Source organism: Lycorma delicatula, chromosome 3 (assembly GCF_047948215.1).
Source record: "Lycorma delicatula isolate Av1 chromosome 3, ASM4794821v1, whole genome shotgun sequence".
NCBI lineage: Eukaryota > Metazoa > Arthropoda > Insecta > Hemiptera > Fulgoridae > Lycorma > Lycorma delicatula.
Window position 1 is genome coordinate 194086130 of NC_134457.1, and position 24563 is coordinate 194110692.

Below are 24563 nucleotides of genomic sequence, written 5' to 3' on the forward strand. Positions count from 1 at the left end.
GTCGATGAATGTTTTCGAGTTCATCCGGCTGAGGAAAACAATAATCGGTTAATATGTCAAGATACACAACTCCCTTAATTGTTTTTTCAGCAAAGAAGAAAGGCCTTATTACACGATTTTTCATCACGCCACACCAAACATTAACCTTAGGCGAATCGCGTTGTTTCTCAATAATTGCGTGTGGGTTTTCAGAGCCCCATATTTGTGAATTGTGTCTGTTAACACATCCATTCGCATGGAATGTAGCTTCGTCTGTAAAAATTATATCGTCTAAAAATGATTCGTTTTCACTTGTTCTGTCCAACATTTCAACAGCGAAATTGTAACGTTTTACACCATCATCGGGTTTCAATTCCTGCAGTATCTAAGCGTGTAATTTCAGTTTTTTACGTAAAACTTTGTGAACTGTTGATTTTGGAATACCTAATTCGACGCTTCGACGGGGGATGGACTTCCCAGGACTTCTAATTGCCGATCGTCTAATTAGTTCAACCGTTTCGTCTGGTACACTTGGTCTGCCGGTTGATTTCTATTTCTTAACCGATCCAGTTTCTTCGAATTGTTTGAACCAACGTGTTATGTTTTTTTGTGTGGTGGATCTCCTCCGAATTCACGTCGAAACGCACGTTGAACGAAAATTACAGATTTTAATTCACTCATCAATAAAACGCACTTTGCTTTGTCTTTATCCGAGAACATAGTAACTCACTAAAATCACCGCAACAACAATACAAGAATTGACGTTGTGGTTACAACTGCTGATAAACAAATTTTTGGGTTGGAGGCTTTCAGGGATACCAATATAACATCTAGAAATTTCCCTACAATCTTCCTATGAATTACTGAGATCGCACCATTCTTTTATGATAAAACTGTATATTACTTATTGTAGATGTAGATTATCTAGCACTAAAAAAAAAAAATAAATTATGGTATTTTTATAAATTTGCAGTATGGTGGCATTTAGATTATTTTTTCCGGTAGAGATGATTTCTCTAGCTAAATTATCCCGAGGAATTTATTTTGCCCTTTCCTTGTAACATTCGAATTTACAAAATCCTGAACTTATGTTCAGGAGAACATGTTCCTGGAGAACGAAATCCTTAAAACTAAAATCTGGTATATAGGGATGACTTAATTTTTTTCTGATTGATCACTGAGCCGTAAAATGGAATCACCTTATTTCCTTTATTTTAAATTATTAATGTGAATAAACTGCTATTTTCGGTTAAATTCATTTCTGTTGATTTGTTTTGGAACCCGATTAAATCTTGTGTTTAATAAAAAGTGTAGTTTTGATATCTTTAATTTTAATGTATCAAAAATTCCGAGATTAGATCGTTCAGTAAAATTATTTCTGAATTTAAATCAATTCTGTTAGTATAATCGTTGCTTCCCAACCCCATCGGGGAATACACCCGCCTTGTGACGCTTCCGGTCGCCACACCGTCCCACCACCGTTCCAAGCCCTGATGGGCTTTCACGGGAGTCGTATTTCGCCCTATAACTTTTTACATCTCATAGTAATAAGCCAGGCCTTGTTGGGATGCCACCGATGTAAATGCCTCGGTAGAAATTTACATCGTTGATTTTCAAACTCGGCTTTTGCGTTTGCTGTAGGCCTCGTCCGGACATCCTAAATTTCCCCTAGATCGTTCCCTCTGAAGTAGTGCTTCCCATGCAGATACTTATAGCATGTTTAACCTAAGTTTTTCTAATTACAAAGCTTTTATATATTTATTTTTAACAATCATTTAACTTCAAGTCCACGGGCTGGTTTAGTTGTAAACGGAAATCAGTTGTTTAACATCTGATTTTCGAAGTCGAAGGTTCTGAGGTCCATATCCTAGTAAAGGTTAGTTGCTTTTATACGGATTTGAATACTAGATCGTGAATACCGGGTACTCTGGTGATTGGGTTTCAATTAACCATACACCTCAGGAATGGTCACCCTGAACCTGCAGAAAACTACATCTTGTTTATATATCTTACATATCATCCCAGTCGGGACATGCGGAGGTTATTGTTCACTAGTTGAACAGAGTGCAACGACACATTAGGAATCAATAATAATAATAATAAAAAAAATAAAAAAACTAATTAAATCGTGTAAGTTTGTTTAACTAATTAAATTAATTGTAGTTTTTTTTTCGTTGAAATATATATGATAAAAGTTTTGAGATAACGTTTAGAAATTAAATTATGATTGATTTAGTTTTTTTTTTTGAAGCTGCTGGTATGCTTTTGAAATCTTTCCTTTTTTGTTTTCAAATTTTCGCGCTTTTAGAAATTGTTCAAACAAAATTCCAACTGTGTGTGTGTTCAGTAATAAATCCATTGAATTGGTTTTTTTTGTGCATCATATAGTAATCAGTTTTTAAGTGATGATTATTTCTTGACAGCTTTAATAAAAGCAAAAAAGTAACGACAATAAAGAAAAAAAAAATTGTTATATTGAAATGTAAAATATAAAGGGAGTTCTGGCTTTTATTTATTATTATTTTAATATACATTTTATTAAAGTTCATATTTATTTATCTCTTCATCGCACTGACATTCATCTATTTTGTACTTGATAAAATAGCTGTATTTTTTCCGTTTCGTATATCCCTTCTAAGTATTATGGAATGAGATAGATCAGCTATTCTGCTTGTATTTATTTAGAATTGAAAGCAGTACAGACTGTCATTTAATATTCATAAATCTGTATGCCGGATGAATTATGTTTTTGATACATATTTCATAAGCTGTAATGGAAATACATCGAACGAGAGTCGCTTCAATAATACATTTATTTATACAAGGCTAGGTATGACACATGGTACACGTTCAAATGGAATATTTCGTTTTGGAAACAAACAAAAAACTATTATGTAATTTATTTTACTGATAACATTTATTCATTTTTTATTCTTCTGAACCACCTGTTTCACTTAAGTGTTGAGCAGGAAAAAAATTCAAAACAAAAAACGGCTATATGTAGCTTTATATAATCTTTTAAGCGAAGTTGCTTATAAATGTATTTAATTGGTTTAAAATAAAAAAATTAATATAATTTTAAATATAAAATAATAATAATAATATAAAATAATAATTTTTTTTAGACGATTTGAAGATTTTTTTTCGTGTTCACTGCTTAATATTGTTAATAAGCATAACGATATTTATTGCTTGATAGTATTATATCATTCAAATTATTTTCGCGACAAAATGTTAAAAGAAAATTAGTTTTAAAACTTCTTTCTTTCTTTTTCTGTTTAACCTCCGGAACCACCGTAAGGTATTACTTCAGAGGATGATATGTATGAATGTAAATGAAGTGTAGTCTTGTAAAATCTCAAATCGACCGGGTTGTTTGAGTACACATTATCTTTCAAAAATTCCCGCAAATAAAAATCGGGACGACTCACATCCGGTGAACGAGAAGGCCATAGACCACGAGAAATTATCCGGTCATCGAAGAAATTGCATACTACTGCTCGTCGGGTGTGCAGTTGCACCATCTTGTAACCAGCAATCAGGTTCATCAGCATGTAGCAAAGCTATAAACTGCATGATTATTTATTGATACCGTTCAGCTGTGACAATCTCCGAAAAAAGATAGGCCTGACAATTCTCCGACGAGATACACTACACCCCAATTTATCGAGAATGTAATGACTGTTTATGGAACACATGTGGGTTCTCTGAAGTCAAAATTCTCAACATATCCGCTAAGATGAAGCCAAGCTTCATTGCTTAAATAAACCTCTTCTAGAACAGATTTGTCATTTCTAATGAAACTTCTAAACCACTGACAATACTGCATTCGTTTCTCCTTATCCGGTTCTTGGAGCCGATGACTTACGTTAATCCGATACGGTTTTTGAAATTTTAGAACCTTAGTAGCCTTATTAACACTTCCGCAAGATAGCCTAATCCGGTTAGAAAGTTTTCGAAGAGATTTTTGTTGGAGAACGAAGTGTTTTCATTTATCGTCTGCAGACTGTCGTCAGTTAAAACACTTGGACCGCCGGTTTGTTTACGGTCATGCACACTACCTGTATCCCGAAAACGATTAAATAAACTACATATAGTGAATTTTTTTGGCACATTAGTACCTGGAAAAGCATTTTAAAAAAAATCTTCTGGACACGTCGCTTACGATTTCGATTCGCAGTAACTCACAACAATAAATACGCATTGTTTTTGCGTAAAAAATGTTCCTGTTCGGACTAAACAAACTGCTTGGTTCCACGCCCACTGTTGCCCGAAAGCGTGATCTTTTTTCTTTTCCTGTTTAGTGTCCGGGAATTACCGTTCTTAGGTATTACTTCAGAGCACGAATGAGGATATGTATGAGTGTAAGTGAAGTGTAGTCTTGTATAGTCTCAGGTCGACCATTCTTGAGATGTGTGGTTAATTGAAATCCAACCACCAATGTATACTGGTACCCACGATCTAGTATTCAAGTCTGCCTTTATAAGGCACGGATTTACTAGGATTTGAATCTTACAATCTTTCTTTTTCCTGTTTAGCCTCCGGTAACTACCGTTTAGATAATTCTTCAGAGGATGATATGTATGAGTGTAAATGAAGTGTAGTCTTGTACATTCTCAGTTCGACCAGAATCTTACAATCTAGTTTTTTTTAGGATATAAACCCAGTTTTAATACAATAATACATATTCCCGCATTTCAAAGAATCTTGACTTTCTTATTTTCAACGCATTTTCTCTGTATTACTTTTTTTATTGTAATCAAAATTCCTATGCGTTTTTTTAAACAGTTTTTTTTCTTATTTGTAGCGGTTTTAAAAACTTATCCAAATTTTAAGAAAAATAAAACCAATTTAAAAAAAAGAAATTACTTTCAAAAAACCACTGTAAGAACTAAAAAAAATATTTATTTAAATGTAACCTTATTGAAGTCGGCGCTAAATTTGGAATTTGTAAGTTTTTGATTGTTATTTTTAAATTAGAGGTTGTTTTATTAAAGTCAGTTTTTATTTGAAATTTATAGTAGTATGAAACTTTTAGAAGGATTATGAAATGAGAGTTTTCCAACCACTTACTTAAACATTTAATTCAAAACTTTATAATTTATTTACTTTTATACGATGTCATCTACTTATATATGTATGCCTATTTCTTTACAATTATCTATTTACCTTTAAAAACTATCAATATTGATTTTTTTTTATTAATCATCTTAAAAATTTTATAATCGAAATCGTTTGTTTTTATTCTGTAATATTTTTTTTATTACAAAGCTATTTAAATTAAAATCTTTATGGTAATTTAAAATTTTAATGAAAATTAAGTGAACATTTATTGAAGATTAATTTTCTTTTTTACCTTCAATTTAAATATGATCTTTCTAATGTTTCTTTTTTTTTTTTTTAAATTAATTATTCTTTAAATAGTTATTTAAAATTTTTTGGTATTGGGTTGAATGGTAACATAACATATACTTAATAAAAAATAAAGAAAAAATATCTCAAACATAAAGTTACACGATAAATTTAGGTTAAAGGAAATGCGTGTAGAGGTAAATGCAAATAAGTTTCAATGATTCAACAGTGTTCCTGCCCGTACCTAGTCAATATAATTAATTCGTATTAAGGTTAACGTAGAAATAACAAATTTTCAAGAATTCTCACGATAATGATTTCTGAATTACTGAATATATTAAGCTTTTTAGTTCAGTTATTTTAAATAAAATTAATAACAATAACAATTTAATTGTTGATACTTTGTTACTTTTTTAAAGATTTTTTTATGACCAAATAAATAATAATTTTTCTATCGGATTATGCGAGTTTTTCTTTTCTTTTTGTTGGAATTATTTCGTCAAGTAAAATTTAGTTAACTTTTATTATTATTATAATTATGAAAAAGCGGGCATCAACAGCTATGGTCATTAGCCGGGTGGAATTTTGTAGAGTATAAGATGCCATGCCTGACCGGGATTCGAATACGGAATCTCGGCACAAAATGCCGAGACGCTATCTACTTAGCCACTGAGGTCGCCTTGAAGTTATCTTGAAATAATTACAAAACAATAATAATTAAAAAAGAAATTTATCCATTAATCAAATCTTAACTTCGTTTAAAAAAAAAAACATTATTTAATTTGTTTAACGATTTATTGTTCAGCGTATTGAAAAAAAGTTATATTAAACCATTTATTTTTTTCTTTTAAATCTACTTTGTGCCTATAAAAAAATTATCCCCTTTAAAGTAAAATAAAATAGTGACAAAATATGACCGAATTTAATTGTTATTTTATTATGTATGTTATGATAAATTATAACAAAAAATGATAACCTCAATTTAGATAGATAATTACTGTTTATTTATTAAATAGTGAAATTTGTAAAATAATATATTTTTTATCGACAAAAATTATAATTTTTTTTTTTATTCTATTATTTTTAAAGTGAAAGAGATATACATGACATATAGGTTTCGATTTTTCAGTTTCAGATATATTTTACCACAGTTCGGTTATATTATCAGTGTGGTACCTCTGCACATCCCGTACCTTACGTATATCATTTCACCGGATATAAATTGTTATTATATTAACTAAGAATAAATATTTAATTAATTTACTTATATTGAATTGAATTTAAACTATTATTGTATAAATTCCTCCAATATAATTATTTTTTTCTAGTTTCTTTTCATTTAACTTTCTTAAATTATCATGCGCATAATTTATTCGTATTTTTAAATTTTTAAAAGAAAGTTACGTACTATACAGAAATAAAACCAGTTTAATGTAGTGTTGTGATTTTTTAATTCAGCGGTGCCAGCTTTTTTAATTGATCGGTTTTTCCGATAAGTTTAGTCTGAAGTCAGCCCAACTATAGCGGAAAGTTATTTTCATTAATCAAGGAAGATAGAATTTGGTTCATTTAACTAAATAATTCTCGTGTACTATTGACTAAATAACGTAGTCTTACGTAAGTCGTCCTGTATGTAACTTTACTTAGATTTTTAAATTTTGTAAATAAATTAACGAATACTGTTGAATGCGTATTTTATCGTATCAATCGACCTATTCTAATTAGATTTATATATATATATTTGTTTTTTTATGAATGTGTGAACGAACGTATGTATTCAATTCAGTCTTTGTTTTTTTTTCTGTGGTATTGCAATCGGTATTATTATTATTATCTGTCTGTTATACTTACAGCTAAATGTTGCGCGATTGTTTTACATTATTAATCTCTCAGGGACAATGTATAAGTCTTTCATGAAAAAAATTCTTTCAAAAACTTTATATTATAATTTTCGTAGACGTTTAAAGGTAAAATATCGAAGAATGTATGAAGATTAAAGTATAGGGTGGTGTTGTGAAAGATATGTATAAATTTACTCCTCAGTTGGTAGCCAGAAAGAAAAAATTAGAGGAAGAAGAAGAAACGTTGAAAAAGAAATCTGAAGAAGCAGCGGCCGCTTCCGCATCCGAAAGCGACGGTACGACCGGCGACGAATCCCCAAAACCGAGGAAGTCGAGACAGAATTTATTAGATCCGATCAGAAGATGGAATTCGTTTCATAATTCCAGAGATAAGAAAGTTAAGACGAGTTGTATCGCCGGTCTTCCTTATATGCAGCTAAGGGACCCTATACCGCCGCCGGGATTGACAGAAAAATCGGCTCAAATCCTCGGAACGAGTATAGCTAGTGAATTAATAGCGCTTTCTTTAACTCCTAGAAGCCCGACTAGAAAACAGATATCTAGTCCTAATCTTTTAGAACCCGGGTCGAATCGTAGGACGCGTCGTACGTCTTCCGACAGTTGTCCGCGCGATGCAGATCCTCAAATAACTAAAGAATTGTCGTCTAGCGATCCGGATGTTCAGATTCCTTATCATAAAATTCGATCTTACAACATACCCGCACATCCTCGAGTACCTGTTTTACGGACTTCCACAGAACTTTCTTCGTCTTTACCTTCAGATGTTGGACTCAGCGATCAGCAACTACCTCGGCGACGCTTCTCTGTCTGGTATGTTGATAAAATTTAAATTATAACAAATTATGTCATTTTTGTATTAATGTAAATAATCATGCTAACAGCAATGTTTTTTAAAAGAATCGTTTTGCTAATAGCGTAATTATAAAATCTATACACAAACTACATCCTTCCCATCATTAACTTTTTAGTTATTATTTTTATTATATTCACTCATTTTTTTTCAAAAATAAATATACGAACATTCGTAATATTAAAAAAAAAAAGGTATACGTAGAACAAGTAGTACAATTTCAAGCCCGCGATTATAGATTTAGATTCATAACTTATTTATTTTTTAAAGTGGACAAAAAAAGCGGGCTTCAAACTTATAGCAGAGTTTCTTTTGAAGATAAAAATTATTTATAAAAAAGACACGACGGGGTGTTTTGTAACATTTCTGTCCGAAAGAGTATTAAGATTTGTGTTATAAAACGAATTATTCAATTGAATGATTATCAAAACATTAAAAATACCGGTATTTTAACCCTTTTATTTATTTCTTTTCGCTGTTATTTTATTTTATAATAATTATTTATAACCTATGCTATAAATTGTGAATTCGGTTGTATTGTACTCAACACCGATATTATAAGCCTGTTTATACGATAGTATGATACGATATGATACACGATAGTACGTGTGTGTAAACTCATTTTCCTCGTACTATTAGTAATTATGATGGTCATAAAATAATTAAACTGATAAATATCAAATGTACATGTACATGTACATGTACCTACAAATGTACTGCAAAAATAGATTATTAAATAAATACAATTTATTAGACAAATTTTGGTCTACTTGTCTAAGTAAACTCTACCAACTTGTTTGCACTTGCCTCATCTTTTTACGAGTCTTCATATCCCCTCAACGAAGAATTCTTTATCTTGATCTCGAAGCCAGTTTTTCCCTTTTTCATTACCTCTTCGTTGTCGTTGAACTGGATACCGTGCAAAGCTTCTTTCATCGGACCTAACAGGTAATAATTCAAAGCTGCAAGGTCAGGGCTGTAAGAAGGATGAGATAGGAGTTCCTAACCCACTTTGCCATTTGTTTCCAGCGTCAGTTGTGCCATATGAGGTGGGGAGCATTGTCTTGAAGAAGCACGCTTTTCCTCTGCCATCCTGGACATTTCCTTTTCAATGCGGGCTTAACTTAGTTCTCAGTCATGGCTGAACAGTATAGGCTGTTGATAGTAGGTTCCTCCTCCAAATAACCACAGAAAATCGAACCATGGGCGCTTCAAAAGATGGTTAACATGACCTTACCAGCCGACGGTTGCGTTTTGAATGTCTTACGGAAAGGCGATTCAGGACGTTTCCGCATGCTTTGGCGCTTGGACTCCGGTTCAAAATGATGTATCCAAGTTTCATCACAAGTTAAAATCTTGTCCAAAAATGCGTCACCTTCGTTATTGAAACGATTTTTGAGTTCGGTGCAAATACGAAATCTCTCGGCTTTGTGATGAACGGTAAGCTCTCTAGGGACCTACCTTACACAAGTCGTGGGTTTTAAATGATGGAATGAGTTGTGCCAACACTTACTCGACATTTTTCAGCAATTTGTTCAACTGTAAGTCGTCGATCTTCTTGGATAAGTGATATAATACGAGAACCTAACGCCGAGTTGACACTGTTACCGGACGTCCGGAGCAGTGCTCGTCAGTCACGCTTTTGCGGCCACTTTTAAACTTTTTCACCCACGCGTAAAAACTCGCACGGTTCATGGAAATACTGCCGTATTGTTTGTTCATCTGACAGAGTATTTCTGACGGTTGTAAACTTTCCGAAAGTAAAAATCGTACCGCAGAACGGTTTATAGCTATTTAAAAGTATTTTTTACCGAATTGATGTATCAGTGAATGTAGGCGGGGCATAGGTCTAATCTTTTTAATTTTTATATCTGTCCTTTTTTATTTTGTGAAAAAAGTTTAATAATTAGTTTCTTTGAATTTTTCTAAGCAAGATAATTTAAAATATTCAAGTTTTTTTTTTTAAAGACTAAATTAATGTAACATATTACTATAATAACTTTGCCTTTTTTATAAACAGATGTTTGTTAAAAGCTTTGTTATTTTATTTGCGATGGTTATTTATGTCGTTTTATATTACTGGTATTTTATTTAAAATTTATTGAAATATTTGCAAAGTTATACATTTTACTTCCAGACATCAAAATAGTAATGTACATTGTTAACCGTAACTAATTAGATTAATATATTATTCGGTCGGATAACTTGATTATTTTACTAGACTGTAAAATAATCAAGTACAAAAATGTTAACAACGTTAAAATAACGTTAACAAAAATGTTAAAACGCCACGGGGCCTCGCCTGCCTTCGTGGCGCGAGTGGTAACGTCTTGGCCTTTTATCCGGAGCTCCCGAGTTCGAATCCCGGTCAGGCGTAGCATTTTTCATACGCTACAAAATTCCATTTCCATATCCCACGCACAAGCTTCAAAGCTTCAAGGTTATGTGGCGACATCAAGCAAAAAAAAGAAAAAAAAGCAGTTCGTCGATTTAGTGTTAATATAATAAAAAAAGTTGTCTATTTATTGGCCATTGAAAAAATGTATTGAATTAAAATTATTACTATTTTTGTCATTTAACAAATTGTTAATTATATTAGGTAATTTATTTCGTTCGATAGAATTTTATTTCATAATCATCTTGTAAAATATACTATTTGCTTGGAAATTCAATTTAAATTAATATTTTATATCTTTCAATTAAACTACCGTTCGTTGTCGTTAACCGATATTACAATTGTTATAGTTACGTTTAATGGTAATTTCTATATTATTAGTTGTATTTGTGTATTGCGCAGGACTGAACGCCATGGCTGATCGGTTATTAATTGACCAATCCGCAGATTGCATTTCCCTCTCGTACCGAACAGTTCGTGGATAAATATTTTATATTTCATTTTACATTTCAATATCATATAAATTTAAACTTAGATTTTTATCTTCTTTATTTAAAATCTTATTTTTTATTCTTGTTTCATTTCTACTTTATTATTATTTTTTGTCATTTTGAACATTGAGATTTTTTGTTGTATTTTAAAGTATTTTTATCTAAAATTATTGTTGTTATTAGTGGTTAAAAAACTTTTAAAATAAGAATCTTTTTCCCTGTTGATTTATTCCCAATAAGGAAAGAAACCGCTAAATAACTTTATTCTATTCCGTTATCTCTATTCTATAAAAAGGAAACGTTAGTTTGTATTTTAGAAAAAATCTCGAAAAACCGCTAAACTAATCGTTACCAAATTTTAACGATACCTTCATTATGTTATCAGGAATGCCATGGGCTACATTAAGGTGAAAAATTATTTATTAAAACGTGTAAATAAAGTAACTAATCCATTACGGTTCTGCACTTCTTATACGGGCCGCTAGGTGGCAAGCCGCTCCCAATGGTTTTTTTTAATAGAGATCTTATTAAAATTGAAGACAAGGTTGTAAGTTTTGGTGAAAAGTATTTATGTGATTTCGGAGTAATAACACCGATTCGTGATGAACAATATAACGAAAACCCCTATGATAAAATGTTCCAAATTCTTTTAATATCGTTGAACTTCAAGAGTACTTAAATATATTAACATTTCCAAATTAGTACCAGATCAGCCCCAAACATGATTCCATAACTCACAATATCCATATTGACAGAACAAAATATTTTTTTAGATGCTCCTGGAGGCACTGGGAGAATCTATTTAATTAATTTACTTTCTTCGATCGATTAGCTTGGCTCTCGGTGTAGCATCATCAGACATTGCTGCGATGCCCTTGCTGGTGGTAACACTGCTCATTAAATTTTAAATTGTCGTTAAAGGTATCATGTGTGTAAGTCAGTTTGCTCTATAAATAAATATGTCCTTCTTGATAAAAATTTCCAAGATACAGAACTTAAAAATACAGAATCTATCGAACTCATGTTGAAGTGATTGTCTGTACTCTCAGAGACTTTGTATCATGTGATAAGTTGATAGGAGGCATAACTTTTGTCTTTACTGGAGATTTTCAGCAAAATATGTCAGTGAAGGCAAAGCTGCGACGTGAATGCTAGTTTTTTTTTAATAATGACATAATTTATAAGAATACTTTGTAAAATGAAAGATGATGCCTGGGTTTATTTTTTTTCCTGTGCAGTCTCCGGAACCACCGTAAGGTATTACTTCAGAGGATGGTATGTATGAATGTAAATGAAGCGTATAGTCTCAGGTCGACCATTCCTGAAATGTGTGGTTAATTGAAACCCAGCCATCAAAGAACACCGGTATCCACGATATGGTATACAAATCCGTATAAAAGTAACTGCCTTTACTAGGATTTGAACTTAAGAACTCTCGACTTCGAAATCATCTAATTTGCGATAACGAGTTTAACCACTAGACCGACCCGGTGAGTTAGACAATCAATACAGTTACAGGGTGAATCAGGATGAAAGGGAAATAATTTGGGAACTTATTCTAGAGCTTGAAATAAAAAAAAAGTTTATACAAACGTATGTCCGAAAACCCTTTGCTACCGAATTACGGCTAACGAAAACTTTTCCCCGGATTTCAGTCCCCTGGTGAAATGAGATCATACTAAAATTTTTAAGTGTTATATAAGGGATAAACTTGATTGGTTTCTTATGCTTGGGACCTAAAGAATCGAATAAAACAGGTTACACAACTGTTTCTCCTGTAGTTTTCATGATATTCAATGCAGTAATTCGGTTACGAAAGGATTTTTTTTGTTTGAATTTCAATAACTTGGTTAAATGACTAAGAAATTCGTAATTTTATTATCAAAACTTGTAGAGAAGAATATAATTCTGAGAAAAAATTGATGTATAAAGTCTAAGAAAAGCAAAACAAAAATTTAACTTTAATTATTAAAAAGAAAACAATTGTAAAAATTAAAAACACCTGGTTTTAGTACAATAAATTAAGGCCCTTGAAAATTTAAGTTGGTAACTAACTATGTTTCGAAATTAATTTCAATATGACTCTGATGTCATAAAATTATGATTATATGTTAAATCATAAACGTTAAGCTGTTAATTGTTTTTTGACATAATTTGATAATTATTTTGAAAATCAGTTATTTAGTGTTTTTGTGTTTGTTGTACTCTAAATTGTACGTACATTTTTCCGATTGAATCTGAATTTAAAATAGTGAAATTCTGTTTTGAGTTCTTTCTTTTGAAAAATGTCGTGTCTCTTCACTCGATGGAAGTTTTCCAGCAGCGGTGAAAGAATACCGACGTAGGTATCCTGGTCGAGTAATTGAATACCGTAAAGTATTTTGTAGAATTTTTAATAATCTTCGTGAGGACAGCGCCCATGTTTCAACTGAACGTCAAACGGTTCATGGTAGTGAAAGTGAAAATATTCTTCACTTAGCCCTACAACGACCACGAGAGACTTTATTATATATCAATTTTCTCAGAATTAAATTTTCTACAAGTTAAGATAATAAAATTTACGCATTTATTAGTAATTTAATGAAATTATTGTACATCGAACTTCATCACCGAATTTTTCTGTTTTACGTTAAATATCATTAAAATTATGGGAGATACAGTTCTGGGACATTTTTATTCGATTTTTCGGGTGAAAAAACATAAGAAACAATCACGTTCACCCCCGTATAGAACGACTTACAATTTTAGTATGACCTCTTTTCACAGGGGGGAACTGAAATCCGGGCGAAGGTTTTCGCTAGCAAAGCGATTTTTTGGACATACGTTTGGTATGAACTTTTTTCCTTATTTCAAGCTCTAGGATCAGTTCCCAAATTATTCCCTTTCCTCCTGAATCACTCTGTATGAATTAAATAACAAATTTTATCGCTTTATAAAAAAATAAATAATTAACAATAAAGCATTTATAATAATTTTGTCAAAAATGGCCCGTTGGTATGATTATATTATAACAACAATGAACAAATAAGATTTGACAATAGTATATTATATAGGCAAGTTCTGAACTCTATAGAGTGGGTTGACCAAGCCGTTTGCTTTCAAGTGTATCATAACGGTGGAAAATTTTCTTGTGACTGGATGCTATCGACATAATCTTTTAAAACATGACCTTTGTTGTATATTTTTACATTTTACATAAAGACTTACATACGATAAATAAAAAAAAGTGACTCGGTAATGAGTTTTATTTTTTTTTTATTTTAAGAATAATAAAATTTTTTTTTGAGTTCCTGAAGATGGATTTAATATTCGAAAGTACACAAAATTTTTATTATTAAGAATAAAGGAATTAGTATTAATAATAATTTGTAAGATGTATAATTTTATCAAGAATGGCCGGTTGGTATGATTATATATAATTAATAATTTTAAAAAAACCCACTTACCAACAATTCTTTTATATACGTGTTCAATCGCTTTCAAAATAAAATTCCATCATCAGGAACTAAAAATTTTTTTAATGTTATAATTTTATTTAAATTAAAACTTATTTTTCGTGTGAATTTGTTTATGTAAAGTAATACGAAATAACAGTGGTCGGCATAGTTTAAAAATGTATCGACTTAACGTCCTGTCATTGTAAATGTCTCCACCGTTATGGAGACATTATTTAAATTTTAAAATATTTAAAATTTGTAAGATATTTTCTAATCAATTAACAACGTCGCTGTCATTAATTCATCATTGTCGTAATCTGAATAACTAAAGATTTTATTTTTAATGTGATGTAAATTTAAATGAAGTAAGTATGAAAACAGAAAAGTGTACTAAGATTAATAAAGATATAACTCGACTGTTAAAAGAAAATTTATTTTTAATGGTATTTAATGTAAACATAATAAACCTCTCGAAGGTAAATATTAAAAAGAGTACCACTAATTAGGATTCGGTTAATTGTTTTCTTCGGTTGGAGTTTTCAATTTTTAATTAATGGCCTGAAATTCATGAATTAAATTCAAATAAAATTATTAATTTTTATATAAACCGTTGAATGGAATAGAAATATTAACAATGTTTGAAAAACATTTTTGTCATTTAAAGAAAAAATTGATTTAAAATATTTCCTCGTTAAAGAGGGTGGTAGTTAACCTCCACTTTTACGGTTGTTTGTACATCAATATAACCGTACAAATCCAACAGGCAATTGACAAAAAAAATATACGTTGAACGATAAAATACAGTTAATCAAAAAGTATTTACGGTAACTTTGTATTTTTATATAAATATTGAATAATGGAAGCCACCTAATCAAGTTTCAAGATATATCCCTATACCAGTTTTTTTCTCCAGGTTTCTTTCTGCAATATGAAATGAAATCGGTGTGTAAATTTTAGTTTCCTGGTTCTAGAGCTATGATGCAAGACGGAAAGTATGATAATAAGTCAAACATAGGATATGGTTTTATTTTGCGTTTCTCGGCGTTTCATTACCCTGGATCCCAAAAAAACAAAAAAAAAAAGAGATGCCAGTCTCTGTGTACCTGTGTATTAGCGTGTTTCAAGCTTAATAACTTTTGACTGGATGAATTGATTTCGATGAAATTTTGTTCAGAGACTCGTGAATATAGCGCAGTTTGTTGGAAAAATTTTGGGGTCAATATCTCTAAGGGGTAGTGTAGGTAGTTTCTTTGGAGGTAAATTTTCTCAAAATTTCGCAAACATAACCACACTTTATATTAATCTCGGTACATGCGCACATGTTTATCTTACCATTTTGAGAAAAAAATTGTCCAAAAATTCCCCCTTCACCAAAAATCGAAAAGCTATCTTTTTATATATTTCATATTTTTTAACCGAAATTTTTTTTGTCTTCTTAGACATACTCGTAATGCAAATGAATCAAAAAATAATTTGAGACAATATTGGGGATGGGATAGCCGATTAATCTTTAAAAATGTCGGCTTTTTTAAAATCTTTTTGGTTTATTATACTTCTAATAATAATAATATTATAATAACATTTCATCATAATTCACCTCCATACCCTGTAAAGAAATCTTAAGTAACCTTTTATTGGTTGTAAACATTTTTCAGTGAAATTATTTTTTAATTTGTACCATTTAACATAGTAAACGTGAACATTTTCTTGAGAAGATGTTTTTTATTGGTGTGGGAGTAGAACAAATTAAAAAATACCAATTTTTTGTAATTAAATTTTTTTTTTGGTTTATTTAAAAACGTAACGATAATTTTACAATAAAACATTATACTATATTACCCCACCTAAAATAAGACATTTTAGGTCAATTTTTCCGTGTATCATTATTTTTCCACTATATAAGAATAAATAACCACTACCAGGAAAGTATTTGTCAAGTTTTGTCAATTTTTTAAAAGTTATTTAAAAATTAATAATTTTTTAAAGTTTAGAATTTTTATTTCCCCCTTTTTCCCCTTCTTTTCCCCTTCTTTTTTTGCACGCGTACACACACATACACACTTATTGTATCCGTTTGACAATGTAGACTTTTTAATCGGGTTATAATTACATATGATTAATTCCTTTAAAGTCATTTTAATTTAATTAAATTAGTAGTAATTTTAAATTTTGTAGCGTGCTTAACAAACATCTCTGGGATTTAAACCCGGGAGAGGTTTAAAGTACAGTGGTTATGGGCCCGTTATCATCATTGTAGTAACTGTGCCTGTATTGATCTAGAAAGGGCCACCCCTTTCTAGTAGATGTAACCGATAAAGAACTACAATCGGTAAAGGCACGGTCACCGTTACCACCTTCTATAAAAGCTAATTCAACATCCGTATCACTTTTCTCATTACATTTCCACGTAGGTGTGAGAAAAACTTCTCTCATGCCCCAAATATTTTACCAGATTTTCTTTTCTGCCTTAATAATATTATTTCTACAACTCGGAACCTGAAGTAAGTTTTATCTGTTTTAATTTTAACTGTTAACTCTGAAAAGGAAAATAACGCAAAAACATTTACTTGCAAAGATAACTTTTTTTCGTAAGCTACTCGCTCCATTTTCTACACGGTATAAAGAACGACATGTGCAAAAATTTAGCAAACATCAGATAATTTCATCTTATTTACATTTCTGAAGTGTCAAAATATTCTTTATAATGTTCATTGTTCGGGGTTAATTTTTAAAAAAATTACTGATTTCAAAAAGAGCCTCTAAATTTAACTTTTTTTTCTTCTTTGGATTTGTACTAATCTGGAGAGTGGTTCCGAAATTAGATTCACCTTTCATTGTTTTCAGTATAATTTTTGTACTTACATTATTTTTACTTCCTTATACGAAGTAAGGAAGTATTGTAATCACGAAAAATTTCGGTTTTCATATTTCAACGGAAATATCTATTTTGTCCATTCCTGAATCCATTTTGATTAGTTTCGGCGTGACGTCTATACTTATGTATGTATCTTGCAAAACTTAAAAACAATTAGCGGTAGGATGTTGAAATTTTCGATTTAGCACTGTTGTAACATCTAATTGTGCACTTCACTTTTTGATTGCAATTAAAATTAACATTTTAATTAATGAAACATTTGGATCTTAAAGGAAAGGCATCGGTTCGCATCAGACTTCATCTTCTGTTTTTTATTTATTTTTTTTTTAAGTTATATATTTATTTTTTATTTATTTTATTTTTCTTTCTTTTTAATTTAAATATATTTATGTAATAATTATTAACACTTGATTCTTAAAAAAAAATTTACAGTCAGTAATAATTCATTGATAACAAAAGAAAAAAATTATTAGTGAAATAAAATTAGAAGTAAAATAAAATAAAAATAGTAGATTTGGTGAAACATCTGATTATTTCATATTAATTGAAAGTTGTAATTTAGACTGGTATTATTTTTGATTTTCTTAGCAAATTCTTATAAAAATTTTACATTTATTTAAAAAAAAAATCATTTTATTTAATTATTTGGGAGAAAATAAAATATATTTTTGAATTGTATTCAGTTTAAAGTGATTGTTAAAAATTTGTTTTTACTTGTGCGTAATATGTACAAGATTTCTGGTGCGTCGTGTAATAATATTTAATAATAATTAAACTATTCCGTTTAGTGAACTCCTGTATACTGGTTACAAATATTTATTTTGACCTTTCGGTGTAGAATAATCAGTTTTTATTATTGGATTATTTAGTAAACAAGAAAGTAAAAAGTAATCAAGGGACTTTTACTCTAATCTAATATTTCAGGTAAATATTTGATGTTAATAAAACCTAATATTTTAGCAATTGTGTAACTGTCCATTTTTATTAAAAAATTGGAGGATCGTATCTCACTTTCAAATGAAATGGAGCAAAAATTTATATATGTAATTTAATAGACTTACAAGGAAGTCATGTAGTGTCTACATCAGATTTTTTTTAATATAAACGAGTAGTTTATAAATTTAATATTAATAAAAAAATATAACGGATCAACTCGGTTGTGCAGAAGGTTGCGAACTTGCTTGTTATAGTGCTAAATATTGGAGGAGATTCCAGGTTTAATTTCCGGATAGGGTCTGAAAATTTATAACTAGTCAGCTACTGCAGTGTAGTCGCTAATGATCTCAGTTCTTGATACGATCTAAAAAAAAAAAAAAACATTAATGTAAATAGTTGTGGGTAAATTAGATAATATTGTGTAATTATAGAGATCGAATGTTTAACTACCACTTTATTCCTGGTATAGTCTGGGGTTCTTGTTAATGTATTACTGTCATACGTATTTCTATTTTACTAATTCATTGGTAGTATAATATTTATTCACTTTTATTTGCAAAACCATCTCTTATGTAATCAGTAATAAACTTTCACGTAGCGTTTATTTGAATTATTTCATAAAATATAAATTTATTACGTATACGATCATTAGCTTAAATACGGTTTTATTATTATGTAATATTTTTCTCTATTATTTTATGGTAATATTGTGGTTTGATGTAATTTTTTTTATGAAGTCAATTGAAGCATAATAAAAGTTATAGAGTCGTAATAATTACCTATTAAAATTTTTCCTTGTTTTCCTCGCCGAAATGTGGTCCGACAGCTAATTTAAAAAAAAAAAAAGGTTAATTTAATTTTACCTTCTTAGGATCACGAATCTGTAAATTAATGATTACGAAACCGTTTTAAAAATATTGTTTAACGAAATAAAAATTTAAGGAATGAATTATTAAAAATGTTTTTTCGAATAAATTTCTCCGACACTTAAAACGTGGATATGTTTAGAATAGTAGATGATTTCCTTGTGTGTGTATATATATATATATATATATATATATATATATACCAACGTTAATGTGTAGGATATCTTAGGGGTAAGTTCGATGGAAAATGAACGAAGAAATACGCATAGTTTATTGTAACAATTTTATTTGCAAATACTTATTACCTGAAATACATTATTATTTTTTTATTTATATTAATTTACTTTCTTTGCCCTGAAAATCAGTTGGTAATTCTATTTCAGTAAATCATTTGACCAAATTTAGTGAATGAAAATTAAGATAAGTAAGTGACTAATGTATTAATTCGTTGATCAGGGTGACGAAACAATTTTTTTTAAATCGGTTAAAATTGATTAACTACTTATTTTCAAATAATATGGAAATTATTCTTACAATAGATTTTTTTAGAGCTTATTATTTACCTTATGTGTCGCTGTCTACCGAGTCAAACGCGTCCTTTAATTTATTCAACGAAATATTTAGAACATAGTCTGAATATTGTATTTTGATTTGTGATTCATTTGTATGTTATTTTCCTTCACGCTGATAAAATATTACGCGTGCATCGTTGTATTGATGACATCATATTTTAACGTAACGTCATACATAACTTCCTTCCTTTTTCCTGTTTAGCCCCCGAGAATTACCATCGTACGATGGTACGTGTAAGTGAAGTGTAGTCTTGTAGAGTCTCAGGTCGACCGTTTCTGAGATTTATGGTTAATTGAAAGCCAACCACCAAAGAATACCGGTATCCACGATCTAGTATTCAAATCTGTATAAAAGTAACTGTGTTTACCAGGAATTGAACGCTGAAATTCTCGACTTCCAAATTAGCTGATTTGCGAAGAGGCGTTCACAACTAGACCAACCCGTTGGGCCATACATTACTTATTTAGTATGAACCTTATTTAAAACATATAAAAAATATCAGAGATGATTGTTTTAAAATATATAGACCTACTCTAGAACTAGGCCGATTGTCTACGATAGAAACATGACAGTTTCACACGTGTTATATCAGCCTATTGCGCACACTCCTCTCGGCCGATCAAAAGTGAAATTATCAAATGTCTCGTACAGATTAACAGTCACCTAGGTTTATGGACAATATGTTACGTACGATTAATTTAAATCGTACGGAGTAACTATTAAAATTTACTTAGCGACAAGAATGTGACAGTTGTAGTAAACAACCACAGAATCAATTTTTGCGAATCAACTCCTATAAACAGAACACACGTATAATAACCACAACATATAATTTTATATATTGCACATAAAAAAGATACTTAAAACAATTACATAAAACAATATGAAATTTACGCGTATAAACATTATCACTGGTGTAAACTACGTATTAAGAATATATATATATATGTATATAAGGTTTGGCAAAAATCAATCGATTTAAAAAAAACAAAACTGTGTCCTGGTCAGGCGATAAACTACTTTTTCTTTTGTGAACACAACTTTGTATTTAGTTGTAATCAAGTTCTATCTTGAAATTTCATTACGTCATTTGATTTAGTAATCCGCAAGTTGATTTTTAATTGGTTTAGTTATGATTCGCAGAAGGATTTTTTCATCCAACATTTCATTTAATTATCATTCTCTTTAAAATATGTATGAAAATGCGCATCTAAGATCGTAAATTAGAATTACAAAAAAAAAAAAAATAATAATTGAATAATAAAATATCAGAGATTGAATGTATACTTTTAATAAACCGGTTCCTTTCGACCTCAGATTTAAGCAGCGTTGAGCGTTTTGTTAATTTGGATAAATGCTGTTGTTTAATAATAAAAACAAAAAACTTAGCCTTCATTGTTAAATTCTTATTTAGTCATAAAATTATGAAAGTATTCGTAAATATTTCCAGTTGTTTATCCTGTTTCGTGCTTGGAAAAAACAACTTTTTTTATCACCTTCTATTAGTATTATTATAATGGGCGTAAAGTAAACTATAATTTTTGTTTATTGTATCATTGTTTTTATGATAATAATATTAACAATGTATTGTTTACTATAATGAGACTTTATTAATTTTGTTTTTTCTAAAGGACTGTTTTTGTGGTTTACGTTAGTATTTTATGCAAATTGATATGATTTTTACTGTGTTTTTTTTTGTAATTAACTAATCGGATTAGACCATCAATAAATGAAATGAATTATTAATGAAATATTGCTAATCAGTTATATTTTATAACCATTCAGATTTCAAAGTTTATTCTGTATCTACATCTAGATAGTTTCATCTATTGAATTCTTTTATGAATTATCCAGTTCCCAATATCTTCTTCTTCTTTGGTTAATAGCCCTTAGGCTGGTGTTGGCAGTAGCTCTCCACTCTTCTCGCTTATCAGCCTTTCTCTTTAGCTCTCAGTAAGAATCACAGTTTATATCGTCCATTATCTGTTTTATGAACTCCAACCGAGGCCTTCCCCTACAATTTCTCCCTTCCATCTGTTCTATCATCCTCTTAACCAGACCCTGGTCCCTAAAAATGTGTACTATTAGCTGAGCTTTTCTTCTTTTTAATTGTTTCAAAAGGCTTCTCTCTTCATTACCTTTCTTAAATACTTCCTCGTTTGACACTTTTTCCATCCAACTTATCTTCATCATCCTTCTGTAACACCATAATTTCAAAAGCCAAAAGTCTTTTCTTTTCCTCTCCTCCAAATTGCCCACGACTCACTCTCATACACTGTAATACTCCACAAAAATGTTCTCCGTAATTATTTTCTCAACTGAAGGCTTACATTATTTGCTGTAAAAAGGGTTTTCTTTATGTTAAAGCGTTCTTTCCCTGGTGTATTCTACTCATTATTTCTTTGTTGTTTCTTCCATCGCCTGTTCCTAAATATTTAAACTCTTCTACTTGCTGAATAGTCTCACCTCTCGGTTTTACTGTTGTTCTATTCGTCCTGTTCTTAGTACATACCAGTATTTTGGTTTTATGACTGTTAATACAGATTTGAAATTCTTCTCTCAGTATCTTATCTATAACAGTTAAAATTCGTTGCACGTCCTCTTCGCTTTCTGAAATTCCAGCTGTTTCGTCTGAAAATGTCATCTCTGTCTCCCTGGATCTTCTTTACCTATATTCACTTCCTCTCTGATTTTATCGATAGATGGGCTCTTGTATATGTAATTTGAACAAATATGGAGACAATATACAGCCCTGTCGCACCCCTTTTTTAATATTTGCTTCTTTTTATTTCCACAGAAAATTATTTTGAAGGTATTTCCAGTATCTGTGTTTTTTAAAATTGACGGTCTTGTGAACTAGTTTTATAAGTATTTTTCCCTGATCGAATCCTTTTTTTTAAATAGATGGTTTCAGTTTTACCGTTGCTCTTCTCATTTTTTCTCTTTTCTAATCTTACGTTTCCCGAATTCTTTTAATAGAATTATACTTGTGTATTTAATGTATTGTTAAATCTTCTTCTCATATACCTTCGGTTTTTTTAAACTTAGAATTATTTAGTAATCCATGTTCATAATTATAATAATATTTAAAGGTAGCTTATTTAACCTTTAAAATTATTGATAATTATTGAACTAGTAAAAATATATGAATAGAAATAACGAAATTAAAAAGTCAAGTCAAATTATTTTGTCCTCTAAAAGAAAAGTATTATTATTATCATTATTATAAAGACGAATTGAGTGTGTTATATGAAAATATCACAATATGACATTTGAAAATGGCATTAATTGCTCTACCTATTTGATATATGTTGTGTATTAAATTAAATTTAGTTTCCTCTTCTTGGTAAAAATTAACTATATTTTTAAAATTGTATTTTAAAAAGAACAGTTAATATATTTTGTGTGTGTTTTATAATAGATTAAATAATCTATATTATTAATTATACATAAATAATTAATTATATGTATTATTAATTAATAATGTAGGCTATAAATAGTAATAATTTTCCTTAAAAAGGTTTTTCTAATTATACTTTTTTTTATAACTTTGTGAAACTTTATTTTGTGTAACAATAAAAAAAACTTGGAAATTGAAACTATGAAATAACTTGATTCATATATACGAGGTCTATAAATGAAGCAATGAGACTATCTTTTTTTTTGGCAGCCTAAGTGGAAACACTGTAAAGTTACTAGTAAATATATGGTTATATGAACAGCTGATTTATATTAGGTATTAATATGTTTAGTCTGTTGTTGTCACGTAAGACGTAAACAAACTTTTTGTGAAACGAGTTTTTGTTATGCGTTACAAAAATTAGTGAAAATAATTACGGGCAACGTTGTGCAATCGCCCCCTTGGCTCCCTCACATGCAAGAGTGTGGTGGCGGGGTGCCTCTGATGATGGCATGGGTGACCCTTGAGATATGTGAGGGCATGAGACAGGGGAAGGACATGTGAAACGCATGTCCGAATCCTTATAGAGTATGGACGGAAGGGTAGCTCCCCCTGGTGAGGAACATTTCGGCCACCCAGAAGAGGGAGTCGGGAGGGATGTTCTGATGACCCACGGGAGACCCCGATGGGCGGCTCTAAAGGAGCTGAGTCAGGGTGGGCAATTTTCTGTCACGACACTCGGCAGCAATGAAGGTATTGCCGTTAGGCGGGTGCCGGTTGCTCCTCGGGTGTTTAATAAGGGTAATAAAGAAAAAACAAAAAAAAAACGTGCAATCAAGTTTTGTGTTAAACACGGTGAGAATGCTACTGAAACCTTTTTAGATTTGAAAAGGGCGTATGGAGATGACGCTCTGTCAACAGCCCAAGTTTTTAGGTGGTCTACAGAATTTTCAGATGGCCGGAAATCAGTTGCGAACGATCTACGCTCTGGAAGACCATTAACGTCAAAAAATGACGAAAATGTTGCGCAAATCAGAGACTTGATAAGGTACGATCGGCGATTACTTGGCAGAATGATTTCAGAACAATTGAATTTGAATCATACCACAGTCCATTAAAGTTTGACAAACGAATTGGTCATGAAAAATGTTTGTGAAAAATTGGTCCCAAAAAATCTCACTGTTGAACAGAAAAATAACAGGGCGGAAGTGTGCCGCGATCTTCTAAGGCGAATTGAAACTGATCCTCATTCTCTAAAAATGTTATTACTGGTGATGAATCTTGGATATTTAAGTACGATCCAGAAACAAAACACCAGAACAAGGAGTAGCCCACTTCAAACTCGCCACGTTTCAAAACAGCAAAAATGAGCAAATCAAAACCATGCTAATTTATTTCTTTGATGTAATGACATTGTCCGTAAGGAGTTTTTGCCTACAGGACAGACTATAAATCAATATGTTTACCGAGAAATTCTTAAAGACTGCAGAAAAAAGTTGTCCATGTGAAACCAGCCATCAAAGACAACTGGATGCTGCATTATGACA

General features: G+C 30.6%; 1 protein-coding gene across 2 annotated transcripts in view; it reads left to right on the top strand.

The window, feature by feature from the left end:
* Nucleotides 1–24563, top strand: part of PDZ-GEF (PDZ domain-containing guanine nucleotide exchange factor) — a 658157-nt gene that overhangs the window by 474780 nt on the left and 158814 nt on the right. The window lies entirely within an intron of this gene.